Source organism: Sinocyclocheilus rhinocerous, unplaced genomic scaffold (genome assembly GCF_001515625.1).
Source record: "Sinocyclocheilus rhinocerous isolate Xijiao unplaced genomic scaffold, SAMN03320098_v1.1 scaffold984, whole genome shotgun sequence".
NCBI lineage: Eukaryota > Metazoa > Chordata > Actinopteri > Cypriniformes > Cyprinidae > Sinocyclocheilus > Sinocyclocheilus rhinocerous.
In genome coordinates this window covers 711,474-725,831 of record NW_015643603.1, presented here as the reverse complement: position 1 = coordinate 725,831, position 14,358 = coordinate 711,474, and positions in this window count along the sequence as shown.

Sequence of the window (14,358 nt, the reverse complement as noted above, 5' to 3'; positions counted from 1 at the left end):
TAACTGCATTAATAACTAGATTAGAGAGTTTTAAGGACAAAAACCTGACGAATGTCTTAACAATGTTGTGAGGTGTGGTAATCGTAGTATAAATGGAATAATTGACTCCGGTCCGTTGAATTTTTAGAAAATAATGCTTCGCTTTGTGGCCGCATTACCACCTCGAGTGTGCATTATTATAACAAGATAAAAACGCCAAGTTATTTCCACGTTTTTGTCAAATTACATATCACCACCTCGGGTGTGCATTATTTTCTAATAATTCAACGGCCTGTCGTCAATTTTTTTTCTTACATATCCTATGCCTAAAAGCTTCAGGTCTTAGATGTGGCTGAGTGGATTAGCAAAATTAACTATTAAAACATGGATCATGTCACAACACGCCGTATTGCGATATTGCCTGCGCTAAAGCTTGACCTTATTGGGTCCCTTATTCTAGTAAATTTAAAGTGTAAAATAACAAATTTGAAATCAGTTTAATCAGGTGGACCTCGAATTTTTCAGATCCGAGTCCTTTCAAAACCTGAATGAATTAATAATAATTAATTCCCTACAATTAAGTAATCAAAGTCATTACAATGGGTTTCATCTCAATCAGTAAGTTGTTTTCGGCTGTGTGTTTTTTGAGTGTGTTAAATGCATCTCTCCAATACTTTCATAGCATCTATAGCCTGTTAGTGCTGCAGGGAAACAGTATCCTCTTTCACACAGAGATTCCAGAAAATACACAGATAATGTGTCCCATGATTTGTCTCGGGATTGTTTGATTGTGGTTCATTCACACTGCCAATGATTTTCTGGAATCTGTGTGTGCGTTCACACACATCCCGTAAAGATCCCATGAAGACACATGGCATTAGGATGTGACGTGTAATGTGAGGTGTACTCACTGATCTATAATAGAGAACATTATATATAGATCAGTGCGTGTACTGTTCCACTAACTGGCGAATGATCTCAGCTTCAGCGCGGATAGTGAGGAGCTCCCTAATCTCTGCTTCATTCCAGTTCGCACATATTTTTTCGTCCTGAACGTTGATCTGCCTTTAAAACACCCGATAAAAGACTCGCACGATAACGTGTGCCATCACTACGACACACCCTTTACAGCATTGGTCCTGGCTTTTGTTCACACAGGGCTTGTTCCGGTGGTGTGTCCAATTTCAACCCCATGCAAAATTATTACCCACCTCGTTCATGTTGCTACCTGATTGCCTTATCCTAACCTCACCAATACTAGGGGGTAATAATCTGGCGGGGGGGTCAGAATTGGGCACAACACGGGGACTGATCCCCGCAATGTTAGGTCCCCATTCCGGGATCCATCCCCGGGACGCGTTTGCGTTCACACAGAAGGCACTCTGATGATTTTTTAGGATCAGCGCGCTGTGTGAAAGGGGCTTCAGATTTCCCACTGTTTTTGAGCTTTTTATTTTACATCAGTGCAAAAGTGGAGCTAAATTATTTTGGCAATGTGATAAAGGACCTGTGCACCTCTGTTATTTTATACACACACAGAATATTCCAAGATTCAGTATTTTGACAGGATATAACAGTATGTGTCCAATAACTCAGTTACATAAATTCAAGTAGGCTACACAACCTCTAACGTATACAGTAAATGAACTGCACAGGGGACATGATGTTTCGATATTCCTAAAAACATAATTTAACCTTATTACAATCAGCGTGTGCAAACCTGTCTTAAAACACATGCATTACAGTTCTTTGAAGAAGACTGCAGTTAGTTGCCTGAGGAGCGAGCTCTATTGTAAATAAAAATGTTATTGTGTGCGCTGGTGCCAGCACTTTAGTCAGCAGGTGTGTCTGAATAGACAAAGATGTGTTTGAGGTGGTTTGGTGGACAGATGCAGGTGGGTTGCCACAAAAACTGTACAATTATACAATATTGCAATGAATATTTGGCTTTGCTCTGTCTCAAAGGGTTTTTATACGCCAAATGTTCGGCCCTCCGAGTGGCAACGGCATCAAGCATCATTAGAAGGTGTTGGGTTCATTTCATTGAGAGCTCACACCAGATCATTCTAAATCGTCTTCCAAGTATAAAAAGCATAAAGACTTGAAAGTATAAAATAATGCAACAAAAATTATAATTCTGTAATGAAGATTATGATACGTTCTTCTCCCATTTTATTCAGGTGACGTTGAAGTGCATTTAAAAAGGCAGTTTGTTAGAGCTATTTCTTGAGTAGTTTGGAGTTGGCATTTTAAATAGCTGAGAATGAGGCATAGCAGTGACCTTCAAAATGGACTGCATCCAAAAAGGCATTTAAAGCAATTGTTCATCTTTTTGCACCTTAGATAAATATTGCTTTTAATTTATAAAGCTAATATAAAAGCTTGAACATTTTAGCATTAATATGTAATTTTTCTAGTGTAAAATGGTGCTAATTTCTTTTCTGTATATTTTGCATATTTGTTGTGCTGAATATTAAGAGAGTCTTGTGTTAATCAGAGTTCTATTTTTTCGTCAGTGTTAAGTGTGGCATACTGTGTTGTATTATAGTAACAGTAGGATTTTTTTTCTAGTTTGTGAAGATGAATGTGTTCTTATTCAATAAATCAGGAACAGTATTTTGGGGGGAAATGCAATGATGATATTATTGTCAGTGTTGTTTTGTTAAGTATATTTCAAATAAATTGTTTTTCTACTTTTTTCATTGAGCTAATGTCACATTTATTTTGTTGATTTAGTTTGCATCAGTACATAGGTGTCACAAATGCAATGTGTAAAACATGCATTAAAACAATTATTTGGGTAATAACAATTTTTCTGAAATAAAAGGTTGACCTTCAACATTTTATATATCAAACTGAAAAATGCACAAGCTTCACTGAAAGAAAAACTCATACTAAGATGTATTCATTTGTAAACACAGAAAGTTTGTATTTAGTAGCATATTTGCTGAAACTTTGAGTAATTTGATGTCTTTTTTTCTTCTCAGATATTTGCATGTGTATTTACATTTTACAACAAAGCTCGAGATAAGAAAAAACAAAATACGGGAGCTGGGCCTTCGAAACATAATCCAGTAAAAACGTATAATCCAATGTTAAATGCTTATATGGGATTTACCTGATTTCTCACATCATTTTTACATTTGGTAAGCAAATGGTTTACTGTAAATTAGAACCAAGAGTACTAATCTGTCTATGCTGAAGAAATCAACAAACAGAGAGAATATATCAACACCCTCACAGGTGAACACACAGGAGAGGTCTGTGGAGCCCCCTACTGGGCTACTTGCTCAATTGCAGATCATTACTGCAAATATCCATGCTGACAGATAGTTGAGATGACAAGGAAGGTGAGGAGACACTAGTGCATCTAACAAGCAGAAAAACATTTTCCACATTCCATTAAATGACATTCAGCTGTGCCATAGAGCTGAGTGCGTTTATAAGAATCCACAGGGAAGAAAAATCTCTTCAATATCCCCGCAGAAAAAGAGAGCAATTGGTTTGTTTAAATCTCCTGCTTCTCAGATTTTTTTTAGACTCCTGAGAAAAAAGACCCCAGTAATCCCCTGTCTCCTCTTGAGTCTCAAAATGTGCACAGATTAGCCAGGATATCAAAGTCCACAAGACTACTCTTAAAGGAATAGTTCACCTAAAATGCTCCGGTTACTAATGTAACCTTGGCTCCCTGAGATAAGGGAATGAGCATTGCATCACTGACGCTTATGGGGAAACTCCTGTTTACGCTGATGCTGAAGCCTGATTTGTTCACGTTCGTGTAACTGCACGAACCGATGGCGCTTCAACCCGCCAAAAGGGGAGGAGCCAGCTGCTATATAAGTCGGCTCTGAGCGCCATTTCGTCGCGTGCAGCCTTATAGCATGGCAGCCTATGCAACGCTCATTCCCTTATCTCAAGGAACCAACATCAGTAACCGGAGTGTTCCCTTTCAAACGGTCTCTCCCATTGCGTCGCTGATGCTTATGGGGAACGCATCCAATAGTGTCATGCTATAAGCAAGTGCAGAATGAATCCACTCTGTGAGCCCAGCCCCAGAGCACCCGTACTGAGGGCTCCTGAAAGCATGAGCCAATAATAAAATGTCAGAAGGGTATGAAACATGGCGGGAGCCATCGTGTATATCAGGGGTCGCCAACTGGCAGACTCCGGTCCAAATCCAGACCGCAAAGCCTTTTGACATTATGACATAAATAAATGCAAAATGCGGATTTCTAATAAAATATAATTTATATCAAGCACATCAAGTTCAGCTCAGTAGAGCTGTTTGGGTCCTCTAGCACCATGGGTTGCTACTACAGTTGACTGTTGATATGGTCAGACGTGCAGTGAAGAGAGCAGAAAGCGGAGCACAGACAGATGAAACTTTCAGTGAGTGAAAAAACAATGGCATTCTCAGAAATTAGGAAAGTTGACGGATCCTTAAAAAGTCTTAAATTTGGCTGTATCAAATTTAAGGCCATAAGTCTTAAATAGTACAAGAAAGTCTTAATTATGATTTCAGGAGGTCTTGAATTTGGGGACAGAAAGACAAGAATTGTGATATAGCTTAATGTGACGATTAAACTTCAAAAGGCTGTGATTTCATTGAATAAACATGAGCACTGCACATTTCAAATTTTTTGTGTACTGCCGTTACAAGGGGAAACCGCTATATTTCTGCCACTCCTAAAGCGCCACCTGGTGACAGAGAATGAATTTGCTTTTGCAATAAGTCCGTCTGCTCTTTTTGTTCAGCCCAATGTGAAAATCAACCAATGTTTTTACGCTACAAAACATCCTAACAGTGTAACAAACACGCAGATTTGAAAATGTGAACTGGTGGATTAGATAATGCATTATAAAAATTTAAACAATTAAAACAGTAAAATATATTTATGTTATTTAATATAACAAATGATTGATGATAATTGTTTAAATTAATATAATTGATACTTTTGACTGCATTTTCTAAAACAAATGGTTTAAAGGCTGAAATGTGAAGATTTTATATTATTTCTTTCTTTTTGTTTTCGTGAAAACCTGTATCTGAACTGTAAATCATGCTTTTTAAAGTCATTTTAATTTTATTTGTGCAGGTCTTAAAAAAGGTCTTCAAAAGTGTTAAATATGATCTTAAATATCATGCAGATACCCTGGTCTGGCAAAAAAAACATCAATTCATGTTTTTCTATGTAATTGTCCTGACCTCAGCTGGTGAACAGGGTTCATTACTGGACCTCAAGCAATGTCACAGCGGTGTTTCGTTCATGAATGTATCTATCTACCTTACATTTTTTCGAGTCAAGGATTCAGTGAGCAATTCATAAAGACAGTCACTGGCCCTGTTCCAAATGGCACACTTCATGTGCACTTGTGGTCTTGCGGACTGACAATGGGACTTACTTGCGGACTTACTTACGTGTGCGCGTGTCCGTTATGTCCACGAGACCGTAGGGTGTCCCATTTCTCATTTTAGCCTTTGCGGCCACTATGCACCCTCGATGCGCACTTCTGCCGAGCTCCGCAGCACACTTCTACCCGACAGTCAAAGCGGCATTACGTCACGAAAGTGTGGACGCAGAGGAAGAACACAAGGGTTTAGGGTGCGATTTGGGACAGTGCCACTTGCTTCGTTTCCAAATTAACCATCTGTTTAAAGGAGTTTGTTTGAATGAATGACTGAATGACTCATTCAATTATTACGACGGTGACTTGCCGCCACCTACTGGAGGTTTTAGTTTCATGATTTCTTTCAAAGTTTTTTTATTGATATTTTACATTGTAAATCACATACAATCAACCAACCCTCGCCATCAAATATCTAGAGTTGTGTCCATACTGTCCATTAATTCAGATAGGAATTGTAAGTAGAAGAACACCGAGCATATATATATATATATATATATACACATTCCAACATACATCAACCTCCAGCCATATATAAAAAGAGATACATGTACATACACTCGGACGAAAAAAAAGTATAATAATAAATAAAATATATATTTTTTTTTAAATGCCAATAACAGGGCATTATTTAAACAGACTTATCAACATAGTCAATAAAAGGGTGCCACATCTTAAAAAATTGTTTTCCCGACCCTTAATGAATACCTAATTTTTTCAAGGCAGAGACAAGACATCATATCTCTAATCCATTGAGTATGGATGGGTGGGATGGGATCTTTCCACTTTAATATTATTGCTCTACGTGCTAACAATGAAGAGAAAGCAAGGACGTTACACATAGATGCTGACATACATGACTCCTGTGGAGCTACTCCAAATAATGCCACCAGAGGTTCTGTCTCTAAACTGTGCTTAAGAACTGCTGAAAGGGTGTGAAATATCAATCGCCAGAAACGCTCTAATTTGGGGCATGTCCAGAACATGTGAATTAATGATCCCTCATCACATTTACATCTATTGCATATAGGGCTAGTACCAGGAAACATTTGAGCTAGTTTAACTTTGGATATAATTAATAATAATTAATTCCCTAAGAAAAGTAATCTGATATTACAACTGGAAAGTCTGATACAAGTGACTTAACATAATGCCTTATTTGCAAGACTCTAAAGATATCTGACATAGTAAAAACAAAACGTAATGTTAACTGTTCAAAAGAAGCAAATAAATCATTAATAAATAAATCCTTGAAACATTTTATCCCGTCCTGCACTGAAGGTGAAAAAAGTGATTACGGGCAAAAGGGCTAAGAAGAGAAGGATCCTGAAAACAAACGATTTCCTGAATTGGGTCCAAATCCTCAACGAGTGTTTCACCACTGGGCAATCAACCGAAGTGTAAGAGAGTAATTGTAATTTAGTTGCAAGAAGTGCTGGAAGGGATATTTGCTTGTGATTAGAGAGGAAGATGCCAGATTGGTCATTAAATTATAAATAATGGAAATTGAGCCCTTGGCTAATATGTTACATGAAAGGAAATTATCCAAAGGATTTTCGGAAGGCATCAATGGAAAGTCTGATACAAGTGACTTAACATAATGCCTTATTTGCAAGACTCTAAAGATATCTGACATAGTAAAAACAAAACGTAATGTTAACTGAACTTCGAGGCTCCTCCGTAACCCGGCAACCAACCAATCACGACCGAGGGCTTCCCCAAAAGGACGCCATCCAGACGTAATCTCAGCAACCAATCAGCAACGGAATTCCCTCAAGCAGCCAAACAAGGAAACTCACCCAAACGCAAGTAAATAAACAAAGCTTCTATCTGCTGACTGGTGCCGAGATAATTTTAAGCAGTAAACATAAGCCAAGTCTCTGCTTTATGAATTTTCTCAGGTTGCAAGTAAAAGAACTATAGCGAATACCTTGCTAAAACTTTGGGCTTTCCTTAGAACTCCGTTAACATCATTTCCCTGAACCTTTGTGTGTGTGTGTGTATGTGTGTTTTAGCTTAGTTTAATGTAATCTAGAATAGCCAATAAATTCTTGTTTCATTTATAAAGAATCATTGTCTTGCGTTGTAATTTTAAAGTTAAAACTCTGCCTAGATCCTTGCTACCTTGCTCAAAATGAATAAGATTTCCATTTTGTTTATGTGTCATTGGCCACGAAGTAATATGAACAGAATTATTAATATACACGGACGTTAACGTCTCGCTGGACGACCGTTGATAAAGTGTAAACTATGAAATTTGAAATCAGTTCTAATCAGGTTGATTTCGAATCTTCGGATTCGAGTCCTCTCAAAACCTGAATTAATTAATAATAATTAATTCCCTAAGAAAAGTAATCTGATATTACAACTTGAAAGTCTGATACAAGTGACTTAACATAATGCCTTACTTGCAAAACTCTAAAGAAATCTGACTTAGTAAGACCAAAACGTAATGTTAACTGTTCAAAAGAAGCAAATAAATTATCAATAAATAAATCCTTGAAACATTTTATCCCCGTGTCGGACCAACTCTTAAATGATCCGTCCTGCATTGAAGGCAAAAAAAGTGATTATGGGCAACAGGGCTAAGGAGAGAAGGATCTTGAAAACCAAATGATTTCCAGAATTGGGTCCAAATCCTCAACGAGTGTTTCACCACTGGGCAATCAACCGAAGTGTAAGAGAGTAATTGTAATTTAGTTGCAAGAAGTGCTGGAAGGGATATTTGCTTGTGAGCATTTATTTCCATGTCCACCCAGGATGGTCTATTGGGCAAAAGGTGACAATGCCACCAGTACAGTATATTTCGTATATTAGCTGCCCAGCAGTAAAACTTAAAATTAGGTAAGGACATACCACCATTGCCTCTAGACTTCTGAAGGTATGCTTTACACAGGCAGGGGTGCTTAACATCTAGTTTCATATTTTGAGTATCATTTCATTTAATGTTTCAATACTCAGTTTAAAAAAAAACATTAATGTCCATCTATTATCATTATTTATGCTAAGTTGAACAGGGCTCGCAAAATTTCAAAATCGCTGGTAGCCCTTCGAGCAGACATTCTTCAGATTTTGGTATCATATTGCATTATCATATCAGATTTTGAGTAACAGATCGGATCATTTTGCAGATGAGCAAAAAAATATGGTTCGTTATTATTTAAATAACAGAATACTTCTTTGATACCACTGCAAAAACTAGTAGCATATAAGGATGTAACGATTCACTCAACTCACGATGTGATGCGATGCGATAAGATTCACGATACTGATTTCACAATACAATTTTCTCACAATTTTTCTTTTTAACAAAATGAGATTTAAGACAAATTATAAATGAAAAGGTGTCCTTTTATTATTTCTCCAACAAAATGCTGCACATTTTTTTGTGAAATTGAAATATGTCAAATAATAAAACTAACTTGAATTTTTTTTAACAAATCCCAAATCAAATAATTAAGTAATACAAATAAAATAAATCTCTTCATATAAACAAACTACGGCTTTGGCTGTCCTTTTTCCATTTAAAATCAGATGCAACCACTCCATTTTAACCATGATCCAAACAAAGATGCTAAATACATGTTATTTAGATTGCAATTAGATTGTATAATTTCGAAATCTGAAGCAAAAATAGAATGGTTTGATTTTAGCTTTGTGAATGAGACGCAAATGTCACTCTCTGACAGCAGGTGGCGCTTATGGAACAGCAGGTATTTATAGGCTGCTGCCCCTTTAAGACCAAATGCACGGATCCAATATAATGATGCACTTGAGATTTCTTTCACCACTGTTTACGTTCACTTAAGACATAACCAACTGTGTTTACTAGAATACTTGCCAAGACATACGTCGGGCTTTTTTGCGAGCCCTTTTGAATCAAAATATTTATTTCTAAAGCTACTTTTTGTAATGTCTATCCAATGCTTTACTCATCTAACACAATGTTTTAAATGATCTTTTGGGGGGCATATTCTCAGCTAAACTTTATGAATTAAGGATGTGAATTTATTTACAATTAACAATTAATTAAATGACTCCAGACTCACCTCAGACTCGTGATGAAAGACTCCAGACTTGACTCTGACTCAAGCTTAAAGACTCGAGACTTGACTTCGGACTCCAGCTTAAAGACTTCAGACTCAGACTTCAGATGAAAGCCTTGTGGACATGATGCCGTGATGCCAAACCCCCTTATGTTAGAAGAAAGCCGTTGACGGCAGATGGTTCCCAGACCATCTGCCGTCAGTCTGAAAGTCTGGCTACGTGAGACTAGAGCCGTGTTCTCGAGTGCACTCTGTCAATCCCACAATGCACCGCAAAAACGAGTGTACAACCGGTGCACACTCAATGGCTAGAGAATACCCATAATGCACTGTGAGAGTCGCGTGCCAAATGAATTCCCACGTCTCGCTAGATGGCGCCCACAGCTGAATCATCCATCCATTCATTTTATAAAGCGCTCGTCCATGGCAACACAGGTATAAATTAATTGTAAACTGATTATTAAATTGTTTAACTAGGGTTTATATAAAATTTCCATTACAGAGTTCAAGATAAATACTTTAATCTTACTACTGGAGCTGCCAGTTTCAAATGATTAATAAACAGCAAGCACAACCTATGCAAAAGCGGCAGTCCTTCCGGTGCACTCAGTGTCCGAATTCACTCACTTGTTTTCATTCACTCCTTCTAGTGAACTGAATTAGTGACCTAATGTAGGAATAATGTAGTGAATGAGGGTAAGTTATAGGGGGCGATTTCGAATTCAGCCACGGAGTCATCAGAGACAGCCTCCTCCTCAAATCCGCCGAAGGAAATCAAGCCGAAGCCGCTCGCAGCCGACGAGGGGCGCTGATCCTCACCCAGAGATGTTTGAATCATGTTCACAGATGTAATTAATTAATTTTTTTATTACCTGTACCTTAAAAACGTTACTCAAACAGCGAATAAATTATTCAGTCAATGAGGGTGCGCACTGAACAACAAAACTCCAGTGTTTCATCTGAACGCCTCTGATTGGCCATTGCATTCATAAGCTCAACAGACTCGTGTGTAATTGGTTATAATGTGCAACACTGCAAAAACGTGTAAAAAGAATCATGGTGCAACTTTGAGCAGATCTAAATTTAATGCTGCAGACTGCAGTCAAAACTTTCATTTTATTTTCATTTTATTCGCGACAGCCGTAATAGATTTAGTTTAACTGTACAGCAGCATTTTTATCCATGTGTTGCCATAGTTTCTAAAAGCAGAAACCGATAGCACGGATATTACGTCATTGATAGAATTCCAAAAGGAAGTGAGAATCCCTATGCCATACTCCCTTGAAAGGGCAGAGCCCTTGAAGTGTGTTCTTTGAAGGATGTAGGCCATTACTGTCTCGTATAAGCGTTTGGAACTCCCTTGGCGAAGGAAATGACTGACCAAATGTTACCTTTACAACTCTGCACGTGTGTTCAGCATTCAGCACTTTGTTGTTGCAAATAAATATTTCTTATTATTATTATTTTATTCAAATATGGTCTAATTGTGTCTTATTTACTATTAAACTTTTTCAAACTAAACTTGCTTACACTACCATCTTAAATCATATTTCTATCACTGGCAAAAAATATTTTGTATTACAGTAAAATAAAGACCAATTTAATTAGCCTATTCTACTTACGTTTGTGTGTGAATCAACCCCAACTTTACTTTAAAATGCATCACAAGATCTGAATATCTCATGATCACGAACAGAAATAATTTCCATGAAGTGACTTTCTCATGTTCCCTTCGATAACAGACTTCTGGAAGGGCCCTTCGTGAAGGGATTCAGTTGTTCACTTTTGTTTAGAACGTCCCTACAAATGGCGTCCCTTTCCCAAAGTGCCCTTCAAGGGCGCAAAAAAGCCATTTTGAATTTGCCTATTATTTAAAATTGGAATTTCTCTGGTTTTATAAATCCTTGGGAACTTTTGGGATAACATAAACACATATGAAATATATAACACTGTGCAAATGGTTTTTGGATATCTTATTACGAAAATCTTACATATTGTGCCTTTAAAAAAGGGAAAGACTCATATTCTCACAGTGAGAGCATTCCTTCCCAGTGAGCGCAGCCTCTGTGTGGGCTCTGCCCAGACAGGCGACGCACTCACCGTGCCCATCTGCATCATGCAGAGCCACTCTTGTGGCATGACATTTGAAACAATGTTGCTGGAAATTTGCTTAGAAATTTGCTTTTAAATGCACCAGATGGCCACAAGGCTTCTTCCGCTGCCGGGGTCTCCTTCTCACAGTGACGAGCAGCAGGCTGAACTTTTCTTTTTTTCTTTCTCTTCGGCTTCTTGCTTGCAGAGTCAGCAAGGAGATGATCTTCGTCGCTGAAGGAGAAAAATTCTGACAAAAAGGTGCTCAGAGGCGACTTATATAGTGGACGGCTCCTCCCCTTTTGGCGGGTTGAAGTGCCATCGGTTCGTGCAGTTACACGAACGTGAACAAATCAGGCTTCAGTATCAGAGTAAACAGCAGTTTCACCATAAGCGTCAGCAACGCAACGGGAGAGACCGTTTGAAAGGGAAATGAAAATTTGCTGAAAATTTACTCACCCCAAGACCATCCAATATGTAGATGAGTTTTTTTCTTCGTCTGAACCGATTTGGTGAAATTTAGTATTACATCACTTGCTCACCAGTCGATCCTCTGCAGTGAATAGGCCATCAGAATGAGAGTCCAAACAGCAGATAAAACATTACAATACACAAGTGATCCACACGACTCCAGTTCATTTATTACCAACTTGTGAAGTGAAAAGCTGTGTGTTTGTAAGAAACAAATTCATCATAAGGCGTATTTAATTTCAATCCATTCCTAAAATACTATTGCTTTATCCAGTGAAAAAGTTTTTTTGACTGAATCAGGAGAAAAATATGCACAGATTTAACACTGTTTACAAGCAAAATTAGTCTAAAACCATTCTAAACAAATATGTTGGTGGTTTTTGATCTGAGAGTATGTAACAAGGACTCAGGCTGAGTGGGATCCATGTGCGGTTTATTAAAGTATGACAAGCTCAGAGTACAGACAGGCATGGGTCGAGATATCAGGGCAAACAACACTATCAGAGACAGAGCAGTAATCGTGGTCATGACAGGCAGAAGGTCAGGGCAGGCAGCAATCAGGAATAGAGGTAGTTCAGGCACAAGTGGTAGGCAGGCAGCAAACAGTCGTACAAGGTAATCCGAAGCAGAGTCAAACACGGGAAGAATAACACAGTGAAAATAACGCTCAGAAATGTAGCAGGGGCAAACAAGACTTCGCAGTGACACCGGTTTCACACATACTCCGTCTGCAGTGCGCATGCGGTCCATGTGCGTTACGTATGCGGTGCAGAAGCAGCACGGACTCATTGTGCTTTCACACAGGACACGTTTGCAGTCTGCTACTGATCCGCGGCTGTTTAGTAGCAATGTTCAATTCTGGTCTGCGTTCAATTCTTTTGAGTCGGTTCTCAGGAAGTAACCGGTTGAGCCGGTTCACTAAATCGAACTGAATCGAACTTTAGTTCTGGGTTGATGACGCAGGACGCACAGTCAAAGTAGCACGTCCGACTCAAAAAGAACCGAATGAGCCGGTTCAACCAACTGTCGAAGTTTGCAGAGGACTCAAAAAGAACCGAATGAGCCAGTTCAACCAACTGTCAAAGTCTGCAGAGGATTGCCGAGGATTCTGACGAGTGAGTTGCTGACACTGCGTGTGTATCCCCGAGGACTTGAACGAGCCTGATGCGTGTGATTGGCACCACTCTGCGCCTGGTCGGGAAATGTCATGCCCCTTACCATAGCCGCCTGCTAGCTTTAGTGTAAATATTGTGTCAATATCAAATTAAAATTTGATTTAAGCCCGGACAGATATTTTTTATGCTCAAACAGCAACATTACAGACTAACTAAAGTTGAAAAAGTGAAAAAGCATAATAGGACCCCTTTAAAAAGTCCTGGATTTTTATTAAAACATGGAAAAACCTAAATTTTAGCACGGTTTATTGTGCATGCAGATCATATTTTAAGTTAAGCGAAATCAAGGAGTTTATAAGACAGGTTTATTCTTTCTTTATACTTTTTGAATGTTTCAATGATAGCAGCTCATATTTTAAGTTGTTTAAGCGAAATCAAGGAGTTTATAAGACAGGTTTATTCTTTCTTTATACTTTTTGAATGTTTCAATGATACAACATGGCACTGAGTTGTTAGAAAAGAAATGCGTAGTGACATCATTGCTTGATGACGTCAGGAACCGATGAATCAGCTTTTTGAACCGGTTCAATGAGCCGAACTGTCTGAAAAGAACCGGTTTGCGGAAATGAATCGGACTTTGCATCACTACTGTTTAGGCCACAAACACAACATTTATCCATTATTTTGATTTCAAATCCAAACGTTGTTACTGAAAAAGCTTTTTCAGCATTGTGATCCTCTTTTATCACAGTACAGTAATACAATCTTTCATAGACATTTTAATAGACATTCATAGACGTTTAAACTCAATAAATATAAACAACGTATTATTCATGCATTTGACTTCTAGGTTTGTATATTAAGTTGCTCAAGCAAGTGGCAACACATTTAAACAGAGCATATAGCCAACAGTTGATCGTGCCTTTTCTTTTGCATTTAAATCTTTATTACAAGCAACCCCGCGGGTCTTAAAGAACTTTGTTTTTCTATCTCTACAAGTGCATCTATTATGTTGCCTTGTTTATCTAAAAGTGCACCTTTCCTTTTAAACCTAGCCAAAAAGCTACGTGTTGACTGTGAAACACATTAGACTTTAATTATATCAATTTATTGTGAAATTACTACATTTCCGTGTCAATCCATGTTCATTTTTACCGCGAACAATGCTTTGTCACTTTAAAGGGGCCATATGACGTTGCTAAAAAGAACATTATTTTGTGTATTTGGTGTAATGAAATGTGTTTATGCGG